A 17084-nucleotide genomic window follows, 5' to 3' on the forward strand; every position below is an offset into this window, starting at 1 on the left:
TTACCTCTAATCCTAAGCGAATCGTAGAGATATTTAAGAGATACTATGAGTCGCTCTACGATGGAGGTAAAGTTATCCATAATCACAAAACGAAAGATAATCTCCGAGAATTTTTGAAAGAGGCAAAGTTGCCCACATTGAATCGAACGAAAAGAGAGGCACTACAGGAAGACTTCTCTTTAGAAGAGTTGACAGATGTCGTAAAGTCTCTTAAGCCAGCCAAGGCGCCCGGCCCAGATGGCTACTCCAACCTCTACTACAAAAAATACCTAAAATTTCTAGCCCACATTTATTGAAACTATTTAATTCGGTATTACAAGGGGCTTCGTTTCCAGCACAGATGCTCCAGGCGTCAATCTCACTGATCTACAAAGCAGGAAAGGACCCGGCAGACTGTAAGAGCTACCGGCCCATCTCATTAATCAATACAGACATAAAATTTTTTTCAAAACTAATAGCCAATAGAGTGGGTATCGTCCTTCCCAGGCTGATACATCCAGATCAGGTGGGGTTCATCAGTGGCAGGCAGGCGGCAGACAACACCAGACGAATAATTGATGTAATTGACCTGGCCCAAAAGCAAAATATCCCTTCGCTGGTGCTCAGTCTGGACGCCGAGAAGGCTTTTGACCGGATTGACTGGCCCTACTTGAGAGAGACGCTAGGGGCATTTGGCTTCGGAGGAAGTTTGTTGGGGGCCATACTGGCACTGTACGAGGGGCCAGCAGCGAGGGTGAGACATCAGGGGTTCCCATCGGAGCTTTTCCAGATTCACAGTGGCACAAGACAGGGATGCCCGCTGTCCCCCTTGCTGTTTGCCCTATGTATTGAACCCCTGGAGGCACACATTAGGAATAGCCCGGATGTTGCGGGCATAACACTCAAAGAGCAGTCACACAAAGTGGCCCTGTATGCGGATGATGTGATCCTGACATTATCCCAGCCTCTTACCTCTCTACCCAATGTGTTCTCAATTCTAGGAAGATTTAATCAAATTTCGGGTTTCAAAATTAACCAGGCCAAATCAGAAGCTCTCAATCTAAATCTACCCAAAGCAACAGAAAAACTAATTGGACTCAATTTTAATTTTAAATGGCAGCCCTCCACGATCAAATATTTAGGGGTTAATCTCACTAAAGACTATAAAACCTTATATAAGGCTAATTACCCACAGTTGTTTAAAACTTTAAAGGAGGACCTACGGCGATGGGCAGAATATGGCATCTCGTGGATAGGCAGGATTCAAAGCGTTAAAATGAACCTTCTTTCACGGGTGCTGTATCTTTTTCAGACCCTCCCGATTCCCCTGCCAAGAGATGAGATCCTCTCTTTACAGTCAGCAATAACAAAATTCATTTGGAACAAAAAAAGCTCCAGAATTAAGAAAGATATCTTGAGGAGGCCGACCTTAAGAGGAGGGCTGGGGGTGCCGTGCTTGCTTGCCTATTATGAAGCAGCTCAGTTAACGCAGATTCTGCAGTGGCACACAGACCCGACCCTTAGGAGATGGGTGGCACTGGGGAGGGAGTGCTGCGCTCCGGTGGACTTGAAAAACCTGATATGGCTACCCAAGAATAGCCATATACGGATGCAAACACCACTGCAGGCCATGAGCATTTCCCTGAAAATTTGGGAGGCCACTAAATTTAGATGTTCTCTCACAACACAGCAGTCATTGATGACCCCCATTTGGGGAAACCCAGATTTCGCTCCAGGCCTAGATAGTGCTCATTTTGCAAATTGGATCCAGGCAGGCTATCTCCGATTATATGATCTGGAGGGCAGGGATGTAATCAAATCCTTTGCTCATGTAAAAGAGGAAAAAAACATTCCGAACTCCGAATTGTTTAGATACTTACAGATCAGGGCTTTCTATAACAAGACCCCTATTCGGCCGCGGAGAACAAATTTTGAGCAGATGTGTGCCAGACAAACGGACACAAGGGGACTAACCTCTCGAATGTACAGGGAAGTGGTCCGTCCGAAGACGACGGACGCGCCCAGACTTAACTACATGAGGCAGTGGGAGACAGATTTAGGAGATACCTTAGAGGACGAAAAATGGGACAGGATCCTATAGGCAGCAGCGAAGAGCTCTATCTGTACCACGCTAAAGGAGAACGCCTATATAGTCCTGATGCGTTGGTACTATACCCCAACAAAACTCTCTAAATTCGTCAAAGGCTATTCTCCGCTCTGCCCCAAGCAGTGTGGAGAAAGAGCAGACCTGCACCACATGCTGTGGTCCTGCACTAAGGTGGCCCCAATTTGGGGAGAGGTGCAGGAATGGCTGCAGCGGCTAATTGGGATCGAGGTCCCCCTGGATCCGTGGCTATTCTTGTTGGGTCGGCGGGTTCAGGGGTTCTCGAACGCAACGCACAAACTAATCGCGCACTTTGCCACGGCCACCAGATGCGAGATCGCAGCACTGTGGAAGCAACCAGAGATTCCGATTATACCCAAAATTAGAAACAGAATTTAGTTCGTATGCCGGATGGAACAGTTGACAAGTCTGGTCAACGACACCGGCACAAATGTCCTAAAAGTTTGGTCACCTTGGTTGACACAGACAGATATCCCGGGGATAGATGATACCAACATATTGCAATGATATCAAGAAAAGGCGCTCTCCGGTAGCGAAATGGATCCTAGACGTTAGACTTTAGGATAACTGACTTAAAAGTACAGATTTAACTGAATCATAACTCAACCTAGAGCAGGTGAGATACAGTAGGCAAGAAGCACCCCTACAGCTGGGGCTCCTGATCCAACCACGGACGATTAAACAGAAGTAGAACAACTAACGCCCGAGTCGCCCTCCACCCCCCCTCTTCCTACCCCCGGTTCTTGTGTTCGTCCTGTATGTTATGTCACGTAATATATGTTGATTGGAGGAGGAAAACAGAAATAAGGTGATGCATTGTAAGCCAATGGACTGTGTTAACATGTCTGTATTGTTTCACCCAATAAAATGAAAGTTAAAAAAAAAAAAAAAAAGATTCTGTGCCTCTTGTCCCGAGGGTCTGTTGACAGCCCCCCGACCAAGTTTGAGGGCCCCATTGATCCCTATGCCTATTATTGAGATCCCATTTGAGAGGATCGCCATGGATATAGTGGGTCCCTTGGAGAAATCTGCCAAGGGTCATCAATACATCCTAGTGATCCTAGACTATGCCACTCGCTATCCAGAGGCGCTGCCTTTACGTACACTGGCGACACACTTTATTCGAGCTCGGCTAGTCCCACGAATTCGGGTATACCCGGGTGTATTGAGGTTTGTGACTGTTTTCTGCCCGAGTGCATTGAGTTATTTTCCGGCAGGGATTGAAGCATTTTATTCCCGCTGGCTGCAATACTGCACAGTACATATATATATACTGCATTACAATTCATGAATTTATGCCATCTGGTAGACACGCGAAGCAATGCAGCCTATTAAATCCTAATCATTATCATTTAAAAGATCAGCCGCCCATCAGCCAGGCATGAACCCAGGCTGGGAAGGCAAATGCAACAGGGCTTGTCAGAGGTGAGGAGCAGCGCATTCCAGGTATCTGCCAGGTACATACCGGGTATTTGCTCGAATAAAGTGTGTCGGTGCAGTAATACTTCCTCCATAGCTATAGCTAAGGAGTTCTTACAGGTATTCTCCCGACTCGGGATACCGAAGGAAATTTTGACAGATCAGGTTACCCCGTTTACATCTAAGCTTATGCGAGACTTATGTGTAGAGCTAAAAATACAGTCCCTAAGAACCTCTGTTTACCATCCGCAAACGGACGGACTGGTAGAACGATTTAATAAAACTCTGAAGATGATGTTGAGAAAGGCTAGTGATGGGAAGAACTGGGACACCTTGTTGCCTTATCTCTTGTTTGCTATCCTAGAGGTGCCACAGGCCTCTACAGGGTTTTCCCCATTTGAACTCCTGTATGGGAGACGCCCAAGAGGGATTCTGGATAGCCTCAAAGAAGAGTGGGAGCAACAAGCTGTTCCAGGGAAAAATGTCGTCCAATTTGTGGAATATTTAAAAGAAGATGCTAGAGTTAGGCGTAATTGAGGAGTCCCATAGTCAATGGTCCAGCTCTATTGTCTTGGTACCTAAGCCAGATGGTTCAATACGGTTCTGTAATGACTTTAGAAAAGTAAATGAATTCACGAAGTTTGATGCCTATCCTATGCCGCGGGTAGACGAGTTAATTGAGAGGTTGGCGAGGGCCCGTTTTCTAACCACTTTAGATCTTACAAAGGGTTATTGGCAAATCCCCTTAACAAGTTCAGCAAAAGAGAAAACGGCCTTCTCCATACCTGATGGTCTTTTCCAGTATACTGTCTTACCCTATGGCCTTCATGGGGCACCTGCAACCTTCCAAAGGTTGATGAATAAGTTGTTACACCCACACTCGAACTACGCCTCAGCGTACTTAGACGATGTGGTAATTCATAGTCCAGATTGAGACTCACATCTACAAAAGGTTGAGGCAGTGTTGAGAACCTTTCGGGAGGCGGGTCTTACAGCTAACCCAGCTAAATGTTCAGTCGGCCTAGCAGAAGCAAAATATCTTGGCTATGTTGTGGGAAGGGGGACAGTAAAACCTCAGCTCAATAAAGTTGAAGCCATTGAGAGTTGGCCCCGTCCCCTTAAAAAAAACAGGTTAGGACATTTCTAGGCATTGTAGGTTACTACAGGCGATTTATACCCCATTTTGCAACCCGGGCGACACCGCTTTCAGATTTAGTAAAGACAAAGGCACCTGATGTTGTAAAATGGAACAGTGATGCGGAGACCGCATTTTTAGACCTACGTACAGCACTCTGTAGTCACCCAGTCTTGGTAGCCCCAGGTTTTACGAAGGAGTTTGTTCTGCAAATGGACGCCTCCGAAGAAGGTCTCGGAGCAGTACTGTCCCAGTTTGTAGGAGAAGAGGAACACCCGGTCCTCTATTTAAGTCTCACATTGTGTCCCCGCGAACAAAGATATGCCACAGTAGAAAAAGAGTGTTTGGCCGTAAAGTGGGCAACAGACACATTGAAGTATTACCTTTTAGGCAGGTCTTTTACACTCGTTACAGATCACACACCCCTACAGTGGATGCATAGAAATAAAGAAAAGAACTCGAGAGTTACCCGTTGGTTTTTGTCGTTGCAACCTTTCAACTTCACGGTCCAACATCGGCCAGGCATACTGCACAGTAATGCTGATGCACTCTCTAGGGTGCACAGTTATCGGTGCACGGGCCGCTCCACTCGGTAACGTTACGCTGGGAAGGGGGATATGTGACAGGGTCATTGACTCTGTATATGTTAGTAGGAGATGGCAGTATGCATGCTTTCCAGTAGACGAGGGGTTAACCCAGCTTGTTAAGCAGTCCACAGGTGGTTCAAATTAAGCTAGTTCAACTGCTTTAAAACAGGAAGAGCAAATGCCTCTGGGGCGGCAGTCTTTCCCAGGCACAGAGAGAAGACAGAGGAGTGTTGACAGACAGACACAGGCTGCTCAGATTGATCCTGTCCCAAGGGGGAATAAAGCTCCCAGGTAAGGAGCCAACTGGTATTGTTGAACATTGTTGTGCTGGACTAGGTTATCTAGCCAGCCAGGTAGATAGCCTGCACTTTTGTTTAGTCGGTGCCCCGACCGGGGTTAGGTTTTTGTTTATTTAAAGGGACAGTGTACCCATTGTTTAGTTACCATTTTTGGACAAATAAATCCACCAGCGCTATTTCACCAGAAAAGTCGTGTTGTCTCCTCACTTACCATGGCCATTATGCCACAATATATATATATATACGCACAAACACACACACACACACCATATATATTTATATATACAGTATATATATACGCACAAACACACAGACACACCATATATATTTATATATATATATATACGCACCAACACACAAGGTGGGGAGGTGATGAGGGCATGGAGGGGGTCGTTACGGAGTGGGAGAGGGGTACAGATACAGCCAGACTTTCTGTCCTCTGTGCCACAATTTGCACTGCTCCGGTGAGGCTGGAGTGTGGCTGCATTGCAGTTACTGATCTCGCGGCCCCAAGGACAGTAAGTTTCCTATTTAGAATTAACTCTGTGGGATTCGTATTGCCTCCCCCTCATGATGTAGAGCCACATATAAGGGCAACAACATCAATTGAGAAGGAACTACAGCCCTGCTTACCTTCAATGATTGGACAGACAAAGATCCAGGCAGAGAGATGCCGAGATAGCAGACAGGGACCTTTGCAACTCATCTGAAATGTGAGTATAATTTCTCTCATCCTGCAGGATGGCCCATAAAGTGGAGGATTAACACTGTGGGGTCCCATTGAACGGAATGGAACCTTGCAGCGTTACTCCTTCCTGGCCGCATGAACCTGGTGTTCTTGTGCATGCGGGGGGAGGGGGATTAGTTCTGGCCGTTGGTGTCTGCATTCTTCTGCATGACCACAAGGACAGTAAGGTTGGCTACATACACTGTAATTATGGACCTGGATGGGGTAGTTATGAACTATGCTTAGGGGGAGTGGTGTAATGGACCTGGAGGGGGGTTAGTTATGGACCTGGATGGAGGATCCTCACACTGGCTCATGAACCTACTACAGTATACTGAGATCCACAATTACATATTTATTTTGGCAAGCCCCTTTCAAATCCCTAAAGGTTCCTGTACCACCTGTTGAGAATCACTGCAATAGACAAATACTGTAACATTTATGCTGTAATATAGTGCAAGGGAAGAGACTTTCTACAATGAATACCTTTTTATTTAAAATAATTAGTCATGTCTCCTAATAATTAATATATTTGTTATATGTGCTGTTGGGATTCCACCCAAGGTGTTTGCTGCTGACAATCGTAAAGTGCATTGGACTTGAAAGGTCCTTTATGGCTTTAATAAGAAGCTGTCCACATATTTGTATAGTAAGTATTACAATTTTATTTGTATCAATATATCATCCCTGCAGCACCATCCGACTTCTTCTAGAGCAAGCTGCTTTTCTGTAGATTCTGCCTGTCCTGGCAGATGCTCCTTCCACACCTGGCTCATATGGATCAGATGCAGCTTTCTCTAGAGCTTGCTGTACAAAGGTCGGGTTACTGGATGTCTGGTTTTATCAACACATGCTTTTTAAGGGTCTGTGACATTGTCCAGGCGGATTTCTGAGAAACAGGTTGTTTTTGGCCAGGCACTCTGTCACATCCCCCGAAGAAGTTTCCAGCCGGAATGAAACACGTGTCGGGTGACGTCATCAGCGCGACCGGGCTAGCAGTAGCCTGGCCCGTTTTCTATTCACAACATGGTGTACTCCGTCAGCCGCTAGTTAATCAAAGATGTGGGCCGAATGAGGATCCCACTAGCTAGCACTAGAAACTTGCACAGCTCCATTCTGGGTCCCTACCTACGTTTGCGGACACCTGGCACCCAGCGTTTTCATATGTGGCATACTTTACTTACACAAGACGCTAGGCTTGAGGTAACAGCTCCACACTCTCAGACATAGCCCTATTAGGGTAATGAAAATGACCTGAATCAAAGGTCTTTTTCCCTACAAATTATAGCAGCACAACTACTGCTGCAGTCACAGCAAACTCAGCTGTGCGTTTTCTCATAGTGAAGACTCTGTACCTCTCCAATATAGGAGATATATCTGGGAGGGAGCATGACCCAGTGCCTGCATTAGTATGTTGCATTATTGGGTTCATTGTATCCAACACATTACCTCACCATTAGCCCTTATATATATATACCAGGGGTCTGATCCTATGATATATACTGGAGCTGCACGACTTGACATACTTACCTCCATTACCGAGATCACCTATTGATACAACAGACGACAGAGAAGCTCAATGCTACATCCAACATGACAGAAATACACAGTAAAATACTTATATATTCTCTTGAAATAGGGTCATTTAGTTTAACCCTTTGGCTAAAGCGTTGTAAGCTTGCGAGCCACATCAAAGCAGACACCCGTTCGCAAGGCCTAACACTACCAGATAACATATTAATATACCTCTATTAGGATTAAAATTCTCATTTACCTCTATTAGGAGGGAGAAAGACCCTAGTTTGCAAGTCCCTCCTTCTGCTGGATATAGACCCACTGTGGTCTTTCTCTATTGGCGGCCCTGCATATACTTACACTTACCATTACCAACATATTGCAGAGAGGAGCCAGCCTGGGAGAGTAGGAGCTGCTATGTGAGCTCTGCAGCGTGACCTAATGGCCAAAATCTGCATTGAGCTGCACACAAACCCTGCTTTTCTCCTCCCTGCAACTGGCCCACATATTAAAAAATCTGATCGGCCAAGGGTGCAATTGCACGCCTGCCCCCCCCCCCCCCCCCCCCAGGTCAGCCCACCCCTATCTTGCCCTTGTGTTATATCAGTATAGTATTTCCTTAGCAAGATACATTTGGCAAAATAGAACAACATGTACGAAAGTAAAAAAAATTAAGAAACTAAATTATACTTTAGATTTTGTATATAAGCACATTCATAAGGTTCATCATTAGATCATCAGGGCTGGGGTGCAACTGCATTAGTGTGTCTGTTTGTGAACTAGTGTATGAATGTGAGCAGTAATGTTTCCAGGGATGGCATTAGCCATGGGCACAATAAAAATGTGTGAAGGAGGGACTGAACTGTATGGAATATGACTAGAATCCAAAAACAATGCACATGTAGACTGGTATCCCATCACTTGTCCCAACTAACCCTTGTTGAAATAAACTGCACTACATTTCTACTGTAAGTGTCTCCATTGGTCATCAGGATGTTATTGATGCTGTTGCAAGTAAGGTCTTCTCCTCCTTTGCGCCATGCGTACCATGAATGATAACTCCTCCTGGCCGGCATCAGCATTTACAGCTCACTAGCATTCAGTGTATTATGATGTCCCGATAAGCTCGCTCTGTAACGTTGCTGACTGCAGGACAGGATACTTACCCGCAGGGCAGAGGTAGGGAGTAATACACAGACCTTGGCCTGGGATCAGAGGCCTGGGATGCAGGGTAGTCAGGTACGGTTCCGGGGTCGAGGCAGGCGTCAGGCAAAGGGTAGTCAGGTCTGGTTCCGAGGTCGAGGCAGGTGGCAAGCAAAACAAAGGCAAAGCAGAGCTCAGACGGGACAAGGTACAAGTACTTTGCACGAGCAAAGTTGATAGCAACTGCCTGCTACTTAAAGACCAGAGGCATCTGCTGGCAATGAAGTCCAAAGCGAGGCTTACTTCCTGTCAGGGAGGTAAGGGCAGGATTTACCAGGAAGTAAGATGGCCGTGGTAGCTTTGGAGAAGATGATGTCACTTCCTATCAGCAGTCATCCTGGATATTCAGACAGATCCCTTATACATGCGACATCACAATGCTTTTGGCAGCTGCCTAGCTATCTAAAAACAAACAGTATTTTGGCCAATGAGTGATGACTACTCCAGGCAAATGGCAGCAGCTGCACCTTAGCCACACCATCCCATTGTGATGTCACTGATGACCTCACAGAGTTGTGGCTATCATTTTCTGCTTACTTGCATTCGTACTTTATGAATTAAATAGAAACAGCCATGTTAGTCTAGTTGTGATTGTCAGAATAAATGAATACTTCAGTACTAAGTGATACCTTTTTTATTTGGACAGAGCAGAGTTGCTGGGCCTCTGACACTTGTCCCAGCTCTCTTCTCTATTGGTGGCCCTGCATATACTTACACTTACCATTACCAACATATTGCAGAGAGGAGCCAGCCTGGGAGAGTAGGAGCTGCTATGTGAGCTCTGCAGCGTCACCTAATGGCCACAATCTGCATTGAGCTGCACACAACCCCTGCTTTTCTCCTCCCTGCAACTGGCCCACATATTCAAAAATCTGATCGGCCCAGGGTGCAATTGCACGCCTGCCCTTTCCCCCCCCAGGTCAACCCACCCCTATCTTGCCCTTGTGTTATATCAGTATAGTATTTCCTTAGCAAGATACATTTGGCAAAATAAAACAACATGAACGAAAGTAAAAAAATAAAGAAACTAAATTATACTTTAGATTTTGTATATAAGCACATTCATAAGGTTCATCATTAGATCATCAGGGCTGGGGTGCAACTGCATTAGTGTGTCTGTTTGTGAACCAGTGTATGAATGTGAGCAGTAATGTTTCCAGGGATAGCATTAGCCATGGGCACAATAAAAATGTGTGCTTACAAAATATTGACAGTGAATGACTCCACTGGTAAGTATTGTAACTAAACACAGATATAACTTCAGATTCTGTTTATATGGAATATATCTATACAGAAAAACAAAGCGTGGATTTTAGATTTTCCTCTGCTGGTCACTGTCAGAAACAATAACATTTTGAAACTTTAGTGTCATTATGTAAGGCAGCAAGTATTCTTACAGTAACATTGTAACTCAGGTAATTACGTTTTGTAAGCTTCTGCCATCTCACAGAAATAGGAAAGCTAGAGACATAAAGTTACTTTTTCGTTCTAAAATACATTCTAAGCTTACTGTACGATGCACGTATGCAGAAAAAGACAGAGGCCCAGACACAATAACTAGAATTATAGCAATGCAAATAACACTAGGTTAATCAAAACTGCAACTGGTGTTATAATTTTGAGTTATGTCCATATTCACTAAGCTAACTGTATGCAGAAATAGGCCCCAGAAACAAAGTAAATAGAATACTGTATGGTTAATGGGACGAATTTCTTCAACATGTCCATGCGTGTCAGTAGTAGCTAATTTATAGTATACATGCACTTTCACATTAACAAATACAAAAATTGCTTTAATAAAAAGAAGAAAATGTGTAATCACTGCATTATCACACATTATTTTCTTTCTGTTCGGACTACCTAGAAATATATATATCTTGTAATACCTATTATTACTTGGATGTGATTATGAAATACTGTTTTTAGATTTATACCTGGTATATATGTGATTTTCTGGGTAATGTGTCAATTTTGTGATTTTAAGCAATGATACTGAATCAAATTTTAATTTTTGTGACTTTGTGATAATCACCTTGAATTAATTATAGATAATTCTGTAAATCCCTGAGTGTTCTTACCACTTTAAACAAATCTACCTTTCGCACAACCAATATTTCTACTGGAATTGTGCAAATCTAAACATACTGTAAGAAGTATTACAGAATTGTATTTCTGTATAGTGTACGTGACGTGTATGATTAAGAAACTAATTCGCTTATTTGTATATTGGGAGTTTAAAAACAAATAAAACCTAGCTTTTAACAGGAGTTAATATTCATAAACCCTACAATTTATTTGCTTTGGTGAATATGGCATCAACTAACACGCTCATAATCAGTGTTTTTATGCCTTGTTAAAAAAATTATACTGCTTTGTGAATCTGGGCCAAAGAGAGAAATAAGGTTAATAAACATACAGTAGGAGGAATAATATGTGTGTCTTTCTAACACATGTAATAGTTTCCTGTGTGTCGTATAACACTTAAATAACTTACAAATGTGTTTTTTAATAATCGCGTCAAATGTTTTTATCAACTGGGATACTCATAAAGGTATCAGGTACTAAAACTTAATAATATTAATTAACAAATCAATGTTACATGCTACCTACACTGATACAGAAAATGTAACTATGATAACATAACTTGTAGACAGCAGATAGATGGAGAATTGAAATAATGTACACTAGGTATGTACAATAGACGTCCTCCAATTATAGCATGCTATTTTTATAAATGGGAAAGATCTTCCAGTAAAAATGCTAAATAATCACTTGTGCCATTTATTCCTAGTTACTGTATAATAACCTGATATGAGTAAATGGTTAAAGAGATTAGTATATAATTAAATAACTAAGCATAAGTTCAATTATATAACTGAACAAGGAAAACAAATAAAAGTGCATAAAAGTACACACTAATTAGCAGGGAAAAGATGCAATGTCTATGCAAATTAAGGGTCAAATCCAATTGATAAATGAGGAAAGAGATCATCAGCCCCTTTGTCCAAGAGGGGCATGTAATGCATGTAATGCAATATAGATTAAGCAATTAATTGCAAGACAACTCCCTAACTAAAGGTGCTTATCATACTACAGAGACCATTGAAAGACATCCTCCACAATCACAATAGAAACTTTGTGATCTAAAATGTTGCCCAGCATTTTTTTTTAATTGTCCATCCTTTTCATCTGCCATTTGTATCTTTGTCCTGACAGATAATTAGAAAGACATGAAAGCAAATGTTTATGGGAACTCATTAGCATGTAGGAAAATTGCTTTAAAATTGTCATTTTTGAGTCTATTATAGTTGAAGAGTACCCTTCTGAGAAGTATATCAAACCTCCATTGCCAGACCAGCAACACATAATTTTTTGGAGATGCAACATTTAACAATTTTCTCATTGATTTTAATGATCCAGAACTTCAGTGCCATTTGGGAAGGTATATTGAAGCTGCAGTAAAGTGAAGCACTCATCCATGTAACTGCTTTTAAAATGTACTTCATAATTTAAATATGTTTAATAGCTTTCTTGATTTAGTCCTAAGTGCATATTGCTACCAACACAATGGCATTTACAAAGGGATATGGAATTTAGGCAACAATCAATGTACATTTAGTACAAGTGTTTCAGGGGAAATACTTTAAATCCACTGTTATCTCTATAATGAAGCATTGACAGTGCAGCTGTAAATACGTTCTAGGGCTATTTCCTGACATGTCCATAAATATTACTTTATATGCTTCTTTGCAATAAAATTGATTTAAAATTTTTCACGGCTTGATACTTTATCTTCATTTATATTATATTATTTAAATCATTTTGTATTTGGAATGCATTACAGAATTATCCAGTAAGAAAATAAACTACAGTAATAAAAAAATGTCATTGGAATCATAATGGAGCAAAATTGTAACACAGTATGTCAACTGTGCTTCTAGTGCATGGGGGTGTGTTTTATTCTTTTTGTCAATGTTTCAGTCCCATAATGGACCTTTATCAAGGTTGGCCTGTGTTACATTAACAGATAGATGGATGGATGGGTGGATGGATGGATGGATATACTGTAGACAGCGCACATTTCTTCCTCCTCCCCCTTTTATGGACGTCCTTTACTGTTAATTTCTCGCCAAACAGAAACCTTTGATTGCTAAATTTTACTAAAATATACAACAGTGTGCAAAAAAGCAACCTACAAATAGCTTATGAAAACATTAAATACATAATACTCAAGGTACACAAGTTACTAATGTTTCCATTCATTCGTTCCATTAAGTGTACTGGCGTCTATGTCATGAAGTCATATATACAACACATCAAAGACATGCCAACCACATCCCATGGCAACGACTTGACAACACTGTTCCTGTTTCTCCCGTTCTCCTATGATGATAGATACAACCTAATGTAACCAAATATATATATCAGAAAATATAAGGGGAGCAGGCAGCAGAAAAAACAATGTCAGATAAGTAAAACAATAATTTATTTATAAAATATTTTACCAGGAATTATAGGCTAAAGCAGTATAAGTCAGGGCATTATTGAAAACCCTGCTCTCCGATTGGATAATGCCCGGAATTTAGCAGCTTGCAAAGTGCAGTTTTCAATGGGTTTATTTCCAGCCAATCAGCTTTCAGAACAGCTGAGACAGGGCAGGGGATTGGTTTGCATGAAGTAAAATCTCTGAGACAGGGCAGGGGATAGGTCAGGACATATCAGCCACGGGTTGACTCCCCCCCCTCCCGAGCTGACAGATTTTCTGAGCAGATTCAGTTGATTTGGGGGGGGGGAGTCTGCAAAGAAGTAAGTGGCTGTCTGCAGTTTCTTTGTGGCTGCAGTTTGTGTGTGAGTGTGTGCTGTTGTGTTGTATATCTGTGTAGAAGTGCTGTGTGTGTGTGTCTGTGTGTCAGTGTCAGCAGCAGTGTTTATGGGTGTAGCATGTGTGTGTAGCAGCAGTTTGTGTTGTGTGTAGAGGTGTGTGTGTGTGTGTGTGTGTGTGTGTGTGTGTGTGTGTGTGTGTGTGTGTGTGTGTATAGAGGTGCTGTGTTGTGTATAGAGGTGGGGGGGGGAGAGTGCAAAGGTTAGTAAGTGGCTGCATTTTTTATTGTGGCTGCAGTGTGTATGTGTGTGTGTGTGTGTGTGTGTGTGTGTGTTGTGCTGTTGTATGTGTAGCAGCAGTTTGTGTGTGTATAGAGCTCCAGTGTGTGTGTGTGTGTGTGTGTGTCAGCAGCAGTGTTTATGGGTGTAGCATGTGTGTGTAGAGCTGCTGTGTTGTGTGTGTATAGCTGCTGTGTTGTGTGTGTAGAGGTGCTGTGGTGTGTGTGTAGAGGTGCTGTGTTGTGAGTGTAGAGGAGGTGCTGTGTTGTGTGTCTAGAGCTCCAGTGTGTGTGTGTGTGTGTGTGTGTGTGTGTGTGTGTGTGTGTGTGTGTGTGTGTGTGTGTGTGTGGTGTGCTTGTGTGTGTAGAGGTGCTGTGTTGTGAGTGTAGAGGAGGTGCTATGTTGTGCTGTTGTGTGTGTGTGTGTGTGTTGTGCTTTTGTTGTATGTGTAGCAGCTGTTTGTGTGTGTATAGAGCTCCAGTGTGTGTGTGTGTGTGTGTGTGTGTCAGCAGCAGTGTTTATGGGTGTAGCATGTGGGTATAGAGCTGCTGTGTTGTGAGTGTAGAGGAGGTGCAGTGTTGTGTGTCTAGAGCTCCAGTGTGTGTGTGTGTGTGTGTGAGTGTGTGTGTGTGTGTGTGTGTGTGTGTGTGTGTGTGTGTGTGTGTGTGTGTGTGTGTGTGTGTGTGTGTGTGTGTGTGTGTGTGTGTGTGTGTGTGTGTGTGTAGAGGTGCTGTGTTGTGAGTGTAGAGGAGGTGCTGTGTTGTGCTGTTGTGTGTGTGTGTTGTGCTTTTGTTGTATGTGTAGCAGCAGTTTGTGTGTGTATAGAGCTCCAGTGTGTGTGTGTGTGTGTGTGTGTGTGTGTGTGTGTGTGTGTGTGTGTGTGTGTGTGTGTGTGTGTGTGTGTGTGTGTGTGTCAGCAGCAGTGTTTATGGGTGTAGCATGTGGGTATAGAGCTGCTGCGTTGTGTGTGTAGAGCTGCTATGTTGTGTGTGAAGAGGTGCTGTGTTGTGTGTGTGTGTGTGTGTGTGTGTGTGTGTGTGTGTGTGTGTAGAGGTGCTGTGGTGTGTGCGTATAGGTGCTGTGTTGTGTGTGCGTATAGGTGCTGTGTTGTGTGAGTGTAGAGGAGGTGCTGTGTTGTGAGTGTAGAGGAGGTGCTGTGTTGTGAGTGTAGAGGAGGTGCTGTGTTGTGAGTGTAGAGGAGGTGCTGTGTTGTGTGTCTAGATCTCCAGTGTGTGTGTGTGCTTGTGTGTGTAGTTTAGAGGTGCTGTGCTGTGAGTGTAGAGGAGGTGCTGTGTTGTGCTTGTGTGTGTAGAGGTGCTGTGTTGTGCTTGTGTGTGTAGAGTTGTGCTGTTTGTGTGTGTGTGTGTAGCAGCAGTTTTGTGTGTGTGTGTGTGTGTGTGTGTGTGTGTGTGTGTGTGTGTGTGTGTGTGTGTGTGTGTGTGTCTACACAGAGGGGGCGGCAGTGTGTGGATATAGATAGCTGCAGTGTAAGCGTATATAGAGGTGGTTTAATGTATTTACCATTTTATTTTAATTAAAAAAACTATTTAACTATACAAAAGTGTCTATTATTTATGAAAAAAGTCTGCATTTATCCTATAATAGTAATAATCCCCTCAGAACAGGGCATTACTGGCCAATAATGCCCTGGCTGGGTTAAAGTCCCTCGGCTTCGCTTCGGGCCTTCAACTCTTCCAGCCAGGGCATTATTGGCCAGTAATGCCCTGTTCTGAGGGGATTATTACTTAAGCAATACATTGAGAGTTACCTCTCGTTTTGAAGTATGTCCTGGGCACAGAGTTAAGACAAATAATACATGGTTACAAATACAGTTACATAAATGAACAGGGTATACATTATATACAAGACACTGCATGCACAGTTAAAGAATATATATATTATGGGCGTATGAAACAGTTACAGACCAGATTAAAATGTGTGACAGCCTTAGATTTGAAAGAACTTAAACTGGTGGTGGATATGAGAGTCTCTGGTAGGTTGTTCCAGTTTTGAGGTGCACTGTAAGAGAAGGAGGAACGTCCGGATACTTTGTTGAGCCTTGTGACCATGAACAGTCTTTTGGAGTCTGATCTAAGATGATAGGTGCTGCATGTGGTAGGGGTGAGGAGCTTGTTCAGGTAGCTGGGTAGCTTGCCCATAAAGAATTTGAAGGCAAGACAGGAAAGGTGAACTTTGTGCCTAGACTCGAGTGATGACCAATCTAGTTCTTTGAGCATTTCGCAGTGATGTGTGTTATAGTTGCATTGGAGAACAAAATGACAAATTGAATTGTAGAGGGTGTCAAGTTTGCTAAGGTGGGTTTGAGGTGCCGAGCCATATACTATGTCTCCATAGTCAATTATTGGCATTAGCATATGCTGTGCAATATGCTTTCTGACCAGGAGACTTAGGGAGGATTTGTTCCTGTAAAGTACCCCTAGTTTGGCATAGGTCTTCGTTGTCAGGGTATCAATGTGCATCCCGAATGTTAAGTGGGAGTCAAACCATATGCCCAGGTATTTATTTAAAACTAGTGACAGGGGTTAGGGTGGTGTTAGCGTTGGTTCTAATCTGGAGCTCAGTCGCTGGAAGCTTTAAAAATTTAGTCTTGGTCCCAAATACCATTGTTACAGTCTTAACAGTGTTTAAAAACAGTTTGTTTTGGGAAATCCAGTTTTCGAGTCTCAAAAAGTCAGACTGAAGTATGTGTTGAAGGTCAGAGAGGCTATGGCTGTGTGCATATAGAATTGTGTCATCTGCATACTGCTGCGGCCGAGTTTATTCGAGCATTTGCCCGTTCTCGGCCGCAGCAGTTACCTGCGCGCGCCGGAGGGTGCCGGGCGCGCGCCGAAGCAGCGGAGGAGAGGCCCGCCGATCGCGGCTTCCCCCTCTCCTCTCCGGGTCCCCCGGATCCCCCTGCCGCCGTCCCCCACATCGCGGGACACTAGGGCTCCCTCGGAGAGCCCTGGACTCGCGTGCAGGGGGCGCAGGCACC

Source organism: Ascaphus truei, chromosome 4, assembly GCF_040206685.1.
Source record: "Ascaphus truei isolate aAscTru1 chromosome 4, aAscTru1.hap1, whole genome shotgun sequence".
In the NCBI taxonomy this organism is placed as follows: Eukaryota; Metazoa; Chordata; class Amphibia; order Anura; family Ascaphidae; genus Ascaphus; species Ascaphus truei.